The sequence below is a fragment of the Sceloporus undulatus genome, chromosome 4 (genome assembly GCF_019175285.1).
Source record: "Sceloporus undulatus isolate JIND9_A2432 ecotype Alabama chromosome 4, SceUnd_v1.1, whole genome shotgun sequence".
NCBI classification, from domain to species: domain Eukaryota; kingdom Metazoa; phylum Chordata; class Lepidosauria; order Squamata; family Phrynosomatidae; genus Sceloporus; species Sceloporus undulatus.
Genome location: NC_056525.1, coordinates 123,290,010 through 123,299,316, shown reverse-complemented (window position 1 = coordinate 123,299,316; position 9,307 = coordinate 123,290,010). Strand labels below are relative to the sequence as shown.

The 9,307-nt window shown below is 44.0% G+C and overlaps 1 pseudogene; it reads right to left on the bottom strand.

The window, feature by feature from the left end:
- LOC121929035 overlaps positions 1 to 9,307 on the bottom strand; it is a 45,101-nt pseudogene that overhangs the window by 32,890 nt on the left and 2,904 nt on the right.

Here is a 9,307-nt window from a genome sequence, read left to right as displayed (position 1 = left end):
CATAGGGAGGTGTGGGGAATGGGAAAGTATGTGGCGGAGGAGGAGGAGAGGAGGGAGGGACGTGGGAGAAGGAAACCACGGAGGGCATCCTATATGGAGCAGCAGGAGGAGGAGGATGAAGGAGCCAGGGCAGCTCAGAGAGAGGTGAGGAGGGTCGGAAAGAAGAAAGAGGAAGAGGAGGATTGCCCAGGGAAATAGGGCTGTGGAGAGAAGCTGGGGATGTGGGGAAATGGAGATGCAGCAGGGCAGCCTCTTTTGACAATTTATGTGCACATGATTTTTTGGGTGGCTTGTTCCCTCTTGCGCTCCTGGAACTTAAGAGCCATTATTATTATTGTTGTTGTTGTTGTTATTGTTTGTGTTATATGCAGATGCTACAGTCGGAATGCCTGCGCTGCATTTCCCTTTTATTCCCAATTGATTGCATGGGTCAGTTGGAATTGATAGGTCACTCTCTCTCAGCCTCAGTGGAAGGCAATGGCAAAGTGTAAGCAGTAGGAAAGGGGACAGTTCAGGTCAGGTCAAAGGCAGAGCACGAAGGGAGCTCCCATCAGGAACTTTCCTCCCTTTTTTAAAAAATTATTTTTGGCAAAATGTGTGCATGTTTTGTTTTGTTTTTTCTTGAGGAATATATATATTCTTGCCCTTTGCAACATTTTCCCTTTCCTGGAAGTCAGCAAATGAAAGGGAAAGGGAACAAGCTGCCAGCCACGTTATATATAGAATTTTTTCCCTTTGAGAATACATCCTAAAATGCGAATGTTACATTAGTTGCTCTTGTAAATTAGGCAATTGGCAAAACGATACATGCTTTTGCAAGGAATTCAGGGATAGCTCTGAATTGCTTTTAAATGCATAAAAGAATGCATGACAATCACATCCTTTTCTGGCATTTATGAGGTGATGAATATTATTATTATTATTATTATTATTATTATTATTACATGTGCAAGAGGCATTCTGAGCTGGCAAGGAGTGGTGGATACAGGATGCATTAACTTGCATTTTGGGGTTGAAAATGGGGCCAAGAGCAGATCATAAGAGGTTTATTTGTCAAAATGTGTGCACTTTGGGGCATTTTGTGCCTGGCTCTTTAAAAAAAAGGAGGGGGGAAGGGTTAGGGTTAGAAGGGGCTGGACTGGATGGCCCTTTGGCATCCCTTCCATTTCTAGGGTCCTATTTATTCCTTCAGAAAAGAAGAAGGGGCTGGCCTTTTGGGGTCCCTTCCATCTCTCTGGCATCCTGTGTATTCCTTCAGGGCAGAAGAAGGGGCTGGATTGGATGGCCCTTGGGGGTCCCTTGCATAGATTAGATTTACCTATAGGTACAGACCCCACTCCCCACCACATATACATATACCTATACCTATACATATAGAACACGCATACACACACACACACCTCTTTATAAATACAGGCAGACAAGACAGATATACATATATATATACACATATATGTCAGAGACACATACTAATAAACATCTCTCTGCATATTCACAGTATCCACAATAGCTGATAACACACACATTTTTTATATTCACATGTATTCCTTCAAGCCAGAAGAAGGGGCTGGACTGGATGACCCTTTGAGGTTCCTCCCATCTCTCTGGCATCCTATGTATTCCTTCAGAAGAAGGGGGGACTTGATGACCCTTTTGGGTCCCCTTAATTTATAGCATCCTATGTATTCCTCCATCACACATCAAGGCAAAACACACACACACACATTATATGCACGTTTGCATTCACACAAAGAATGTATCTCTGCACATATTCACTCAGAACACACATTTATACACACACACACACACTCACTCAAAAACCCCTCCCCCAGGTTGCCCTGAAAAAGGAAGGCCATCGGAAGGGAATGGGGTGAAAAAGCAGCTCAGCATCATGGGAACTTTGCAATCAGTAACTTTTGCGTCGCGTTACTCCCTACCACACCAAACCATTTCGCAACGCATTAGAAAGGATAACGGGAGACAACTGCCGGACTTTCCTTTTTCCCCCGTAATGCCCAAAAAGAGAAGGAATGATGCTAAAACTACGGAAGCATTGTGCAACGGGATCCCGTAGAAATGAATGACGTCTGGAAGAACATTGCCTTATCGCTTTATTGCACAATGTTGGTTGTGCAAAAGTGACTTTTTGGGCAGGAAAAATTGCCAAAAACTCACATCTGATAAACTCCAAAGTGTGGGCAGAATTCATTGTTTCAGGATTCAGTTTTACCACCTGGTGCAAGGGGATGCCGGACCTTGTCAGCTAAAAGACTGTGATGCTTTTCTTTGTTGCCAACCACCTGCTGCAGCACTTACCAACAATAAATCTTATCTTATAGCAGTGATGTGTGCCAGTTTTTGGTATGAAACCAAGGCTTGGGGTGGGGGCTGGAATTGCAGCTGGAGTTCAGCTCAGAAAAGGCTTCTCCTTCCAACAGGTGGCTAGCTGCTGGGATTTTCACAGGAGGGAGTTCAAAAGAATCACCTCTCCCTCTTGCTTCTGTTAGAGTGGCTGTAGACAGTCCTTTAAATAAAATAAACCTGTGGAGAGGGTCCCTCGGCCACAGAGGGGGAATGAATAGAAGGTAAGGGAAGTGGGGAAGAAGTTGCTTTTACGAGAACATACCACTCACAGAATCCCTTGGCTAGAAGTCCATTGTTTATGATAGTTGGAGGATCTGGACTGTTGTAGTCCAAAAAGGCTTTTTTTCCCCTAGCTCTCCTTCTAAAAAAATAATTTCCAGTATGTTTCCACCCCATTCTCCATTCCAGCTGAATCTTGTATTTTATCAGTACGCCTGGAAGTGGATTGTAATTCCCAAAAGCTCACACTAAAATAAACTGGTTAGTCTTAAAGGTGCCACAAAGCTCCTCTCCCCTGACTTCTGCTCCACTCCCTTCATTTTATACGGAAATAGATTTGACATGCTGATCTCTCTGACAATTTTATCCTTGGTTGTAAGTTACATTCTGTCCCAATTATATGTCATAAAAGTCTGCACATCCTGATGCCAGCATATAGGTGGACCCTGCTTTAATTTCAATCTATCAGCAGCCCACAGAATAAACCAAAGTCTGCAAGGGCCACATAAGTATTTATGAAAATTGATCTTACCTGCTGCTGGCATAGCTGGTAGTGCTTGGACTGACCCACGCACATGCTGCTATTTGTCCCCTGAGCTACTTGCAGCCTGCAAGGAAAAAAGCTTTCTTGTGGATGGAATGACAATGTCAGATTCTAGAAGTTATTGCTACAAGGTCACAACTACACACACAACAATGTTAGTTGTTATAGAGGCATCACAAAGCAGGGGGAACGTGAAAACAAGCATTCCACTCCAAAATTGTGACAGGTGTATATTTTTAAAAAATATAAACCATAGGATTTAGACATGAACCAGAACTCATCAGACCCCAGTCCAGAAATCATTTTCAATAACAGGAAATGTTCAGAGTGTTTCTGAACACATGCTGTGTGCTGTTTCCCCTGCATTAATAAGCCCTTATCATCATCCATCAAGGTGGGGTAAAGGATAACTCCAGGCTTCGAAAACAGAGGGACACAGGCACTAACTGGACACTTTTGAGTTACTGACCATTCAGTCTTATCCACATCTACTCAGAAACTGACTCCACTGACTTCAGTGGGATTTATTCCTAGGGAAGCCAGTATCAGACTGCCAAAATAAAGCTGCTTCGGGTCTCTTTGGAGGTATGCTGTTTAAATGATGCATGCATCCTAAGAATCCAGAAACTGCACCAAAGCTGCCCTCCAGTGTTTAGGAATGGAGTGTGGCTTTGGCACGACCTCCGGACTCTTAGGACCCATGCATCATTTAAATAGCATACCTCCAAAGAGACCCAAAGCAGCTTTATTTTGGCAGTCTGTAACAGGCCTCAGTATTGAAGGTCTCCACCTTTATCAAAGCCACAACAATGCCATCCCCAATGTGATCATTCCTCCAAAAACTAGAGCTTGGACAAGTTACCTTGTGGACTATAACACTCAGAAACACCTATCCAGTGTGGTCAATGGACATTCTGGCTGGGGGATTCTGGGACATAGAACAAAAAAGTAACTTTTTCCATTTTAGCCCAATGCACAAGTTTCCAACACAAACACTATTAGAAGGCCAAGAAGTTGGGCCTCCTTTGGCGAGACTGAGGCTTCCTGATCTGCAGTGTGAAAAGGCTACCTAGCTCAACTCTGAGGTACTGAGCTGGCCAGTGGCAGGCGAGGAATTGATCATCTACTGACAGGAAAGACAGAAGGCTCATTCAAAACTGTGTTTTATGCGTCATCTTTTAATGAGTCTGGGGTATGGACCATAGCCCCCTCCTTTTCTTAATACTGCTGCTATATCTGGGTGTATATACTTATAAACACTTCTTTTTTAAAAGATGGGGTGACCAGAACCAGAACAGCATTTTCTTTTTTTAAAAGAGACACTGGTGTCCCTTGTCAACACAACAGTTTATTTCAAAGTATGTTTGATAATCACTGCCATCTCCAGACGGAAGGCACCTCAGCACATCCGGACCCTAATTATGCAGCCAGCCAGCCCACATAAAAGATGTAGCCCCACCACACACTCTTTTTGACGGAAGGAAAGAGGAAGGGAAGGGGGGCCTTGTTCAGGCTTCCTCTACTCAGAAGTGTGTTCATGCGGAATAGAAAAGGACTGGGGGAATGAACTGGGGAGGGGGAAGGATAAGCATAGCATAGTGAGCTCTTAGATGCCAGCTCTCATTAGCATCGTGGGATCTAGAGTAGCAGGTTAAAAGAGGTGCTTCCCCAGGGAGTCTCATTCAACTCCTTTAAGCGGAGGTAGGGGCTTCTGCATAGCTTTTGCAGGCCAACTGGATGGGAATTTGAGTGGGCAGGCTGAGGATGAGAGAGTGCTGCTGGAATTCATGAGAATGAAATCTGTCATCGTCATTGTGCAGTTCTCTCCTCCTTTCCTTTCAATCAGGGAATCAGTTCAGGATGTTTAGCTGCTGTACCTCGCAAACACACCAGTAGGGACCATGAGAACACAAATTATATTTAAAAAAGGAGAACGGGGCACAAATTAAGCATGAAAAGGAAATCAGAGAAACCGGGCCAAACGGAACAAAGTGGCACCTAGAAAGCATTTTTGCCACCTGGTTGCTCCCACTGTTTTTAATCTCCTATCTTTTTTACCACAGGTAATATCATTTATTTCAGTGATGTGCCCAACAGTGGTGTCAACTGCCCTGCTCAGTTACTTACCGCTGCTGTAAGCAGTGCCTTTCCCGGGACATCACACCCCCTCCACAAGTGCGGGAACAGGTAGACCAGGAGCTCCATTCTCCCCACCATTTGGTGACCTCTTCATTCCAGGCACCAGCTCCTTCTGCTGCCTCACTACTGTCCTGACAGAAACAGGGAAGGGTTAGCTTGAGAACAACCGTACCACCCCAGTTAAATTACATTACGAGTATACAGCTTCTACAGAGCAGTTCCACATACCTGTACTTAGTCCTCTTGTCTTGGGTACATGCATCATTTAATTTCCAACTATCTTTTTAGTGTAAAAGGTAACTGGATTTTCCTGGAGCAGAATTTTGGATTTAAAAATTTGGGATGTTGGTCACACGTTGTTTAGTCTTAAACACACAGTGGGCCTTCATTATCCACTGGGATTTGGTTCCAGGACCTCCATGGATACCAAAATCTGTAGATGCTCAAGGCCTATTAAATATAATGCGATAGCAAAACGGTTTTCTTTATATAAAAGGGCAAAATCAAGGTCTGCCTATAGGGATTTGTATATTTTTCAAGTGTTCACAAGCTGTGGATGCTTGAATCCGTGGATAGAAAATCTGTGTATAAGGAGGGCTGACTGTATTTTATCCTTTTCTGGAACTCCCATAATGTTTATGGTTCTAATCCCAATGCTGGTGAACTCATTGTGTAGAACTCCATAATACTGTGATGAAACTTGTAACCCATTCTTTTATGTCCAACTTCATCAATAATATTGAGCCGATTAATGGGTGTACCTGATGTGGAATAAACTCCTCCATTTTATCTGGGCAACATCATAGAATCACAAGGTTGGAAGAGTTCCCAAGGATCATCCAGTCCAACCCCTTGCCATGCAGGAACTCTCAATCAAAGCTCCCCTGAGAGATGGCCATCCAACTCCTCTAAAGAAGGAGACTCCACCACCCTCTGAGGGAGCATATTTCACTGTCAAACAGCCCTTACTGTCAGGAGGTTCCTCCTAACATTGAGGTGGAATCTCTTTTCCTGTAGCTTGCATCCATTGTTCTGTGTTCTAGTCTGTGGAGCAGCAGAAAACAAGCTTGCTCCATCCTCAATGTGACACCCCTTCAAATACTTAAGCAGGGTTATCATATCACTTCGTAACCATCTCTTCTCCAAGCTAAACATACTCAGCTCCCTAAGTCTTTCCTCATAAGGCATGGTTTCCAAACCCTTCACCATTTTGGTCGCCCTCCTCTGGATATGCTCCAGATTGTCAACATCCAAGATGTGGATACCAAAATCTGTGGATGCTCAAGTCTCATTAAATACAATGGCATTGTGAAATGGCCCCCTTTATTTAAAATGACAAAATCAAGGCTTGCTTTTTGGAATGTATATTGTTTTTTGAATATTTTAAGCCATGGATGTTTGAATCTGTGGATAAAAGATATATATTTTGCATTTATTGTGTATGCATGTGTGTGTGTTTAATATTTTCAAGCCATGGATCGTTGAATCGATGGATTAAAAAATTGTGTCTATGGAGAGACGTCTGTAAATTTTGTGTGGGGTAAAAGTGAGCTGTGGGGTATTTGTAACTTGAAAAACAAAACAGGTGTTTGAGATGCAGTGGCAGACGAGAGCACTGTGGCCTGGGGCTCATGTGGGGATGGAGATGGAAGAGGGAGGGAGGAAAGGAAGGGGAGAGAGATGTGTGTCCCTCTAGCAATTCACCATGAGGAAATGGCAGAAGGTTTTCTGCCTAGGCCTCTGAGAAGCAGGGCCACAATACGTTTAGTGACCCATGAAATCTGGGAGGCTGAGGCAAGGCGATTGAAGTGGCAGTGGGGGTTGCCGCCTCCATTTCTAATGACAGAGATCGTCTTCGCCGGCCTTTCTTCTAAATGGGCGTTCTGAAATAATGAGGAGGGTTTCACAGAGGCGGTTTTTACAGCTGCAGGGAAGACAAGTTTTATTAAAGAGCAGAGAGCTAGAATTAGAGCTCCTCTTTTGGGTCAGAAGGTGTGTCTCTGCCTCCCTCAGTGAACACCTGGAGTGAATGAGGCCACCCTCTCACCATCCCCTCGCAAGGAACGCTCAAATGTGAGAGAGGGGTTTATCACACGGGAGGAAAAGAGGGAAGAAAAGGCACAATCCTGGCTAAATCGTGCCATTGCGAGAAAGATTTACAAATGACGTTGCGTGTGTTTGGGAGTTCTCCCATGAATAATCCGCAATGCTCCAGCAACAAACCATTCATGGGGAACTCCCGTGAATGCATTCATAACAGCAGGCATGAAGCGCGATTACAATAGTGTGAAAGTCAATTGTGCTTCACTACTGCTATTGGGCAGATAACTAGGGATACCCAGAATGCGTTGCGGTGGTCGCAATCTGTTCTCAGTTTTTGCGGTGGATTTCAGTCTTTTCTCAAGCTATGGGGCCCAATTTAGTTAATGCTGGATTATAACACTGTGCTGAAGTAATCAATTTTATTTTGCGATCTTTATTCTGTGCAGTCAGGAACAGGATTTGCGAAATGGCACATGTGCAAAATGATCAACCACAATATTCTAACAATTCATTTATGAAACGCCATTGTGATATTTTTAATTGTGTGATTGTGTGGCTGTGTGAAACCATTGAGCATTATAGTGCTATTGTTGTTTTTTATTTTCACTACTGCAGTTATTGCTGAATTGGCCATCATGTGATAATCTCCAGAGGCAGGAAGTTGAAGAGGAGGGTGGCATCCACACTGGCAAAATAACCCGGTTTGACACCACTTTAACTGCCCTGGCTCATTGCTATGGAATTCTGGGCACTGTAGTTTGTTGTGGCCCCAGAGTGAGCCAAAATGGAGGACACTACCAAATAAAAGCTTAAAACACTCATATAAATATCAGTTCATGCTTTTTAGTGATGCTCAAAATAAAGAACATTTTGGAATTCCTCCTGGACAGAAGGAGGGCATGTCCTGGAAAGGGAGGATGTGTCTGATCACTGTGTCTGGATTCCACATGTATACAGCATCCTGTGAGGATGGATGCAACCTCACAGCCATTCCTCAAAACCCTTAACTAGTTCTCACATATAAAATGCCCACACTCCCATAGCCTATTTGGCAGCAGGGTATTTGGTTGTCCAGGTGCCCTTTCGCCGGGATGGACATACTGTACTAAAACAAATGACAGTACTTGCCCACAGGGAAACCATACTTGCCCAGGGAGAAACACTGGAGAATACTTGTCCATATGGAAACCATACTTGCCCAGAGAATCATAGAATCGTAGAGTTGGAAGAGACCACAAGGGCCATCCAGTCCAACCCCATATTGCCATGCAGGAACTCTCTCAGTCAACATATGTCCGACAGATGGCCATCCAGCCTCTGTTTAAAGACCTCCAAGGAAGGAGACTCTACTACACTCTGACGGAGTGTGTTCCACTGTTGAACAACCCTTACTGTCAAGATGTTGCTCCTAATGTTGAGGTGGAATCTCTTTTCCTGCAGCTTGCATCCATTCTTCCATGTTCTAGCCTCTGGAGCAGCAAAAAAAAAAAAAGCTTGCTCCATCCTCAATATGACACCCCTTCAAATACTTAAACAGGACTATCATATCACCCCTTAACCGTCTCTTCTCCATACTAAAGATCCTCAGCTCCCTGAGTCTTTCCTCATAAGGTATGGTTTCCAGACCCTTCACCATTTTGGTTGCCCTCTTTTAAACATGCTCCAGTTTCTCCACATCCTTTTTGAATTGTGGTGCCCAGAACTGGACACAGTATTCCAGGTGGGGCCTGACCAGAGCAGAATAGAGTGGCACAATTACTTCCCTTGATCTAGACACTATACTTCTATTGATGCAGCCTAGAATAGTATTGGCCATTTTAGCTGCTGCATCACACTGTTGACTCGTGTTCAACTGGAGGTCTACTAGGACTCCTAGACCCCTTTCACATGCAGTTTTGTTAAGCCTGGTGTCCCTCATCCTATATCTAGGCATTTCATGGAGAAGCTATGCTTGCCCATAGAGAAACACTGGAGAATACTTGCCCATAGGGAAACATA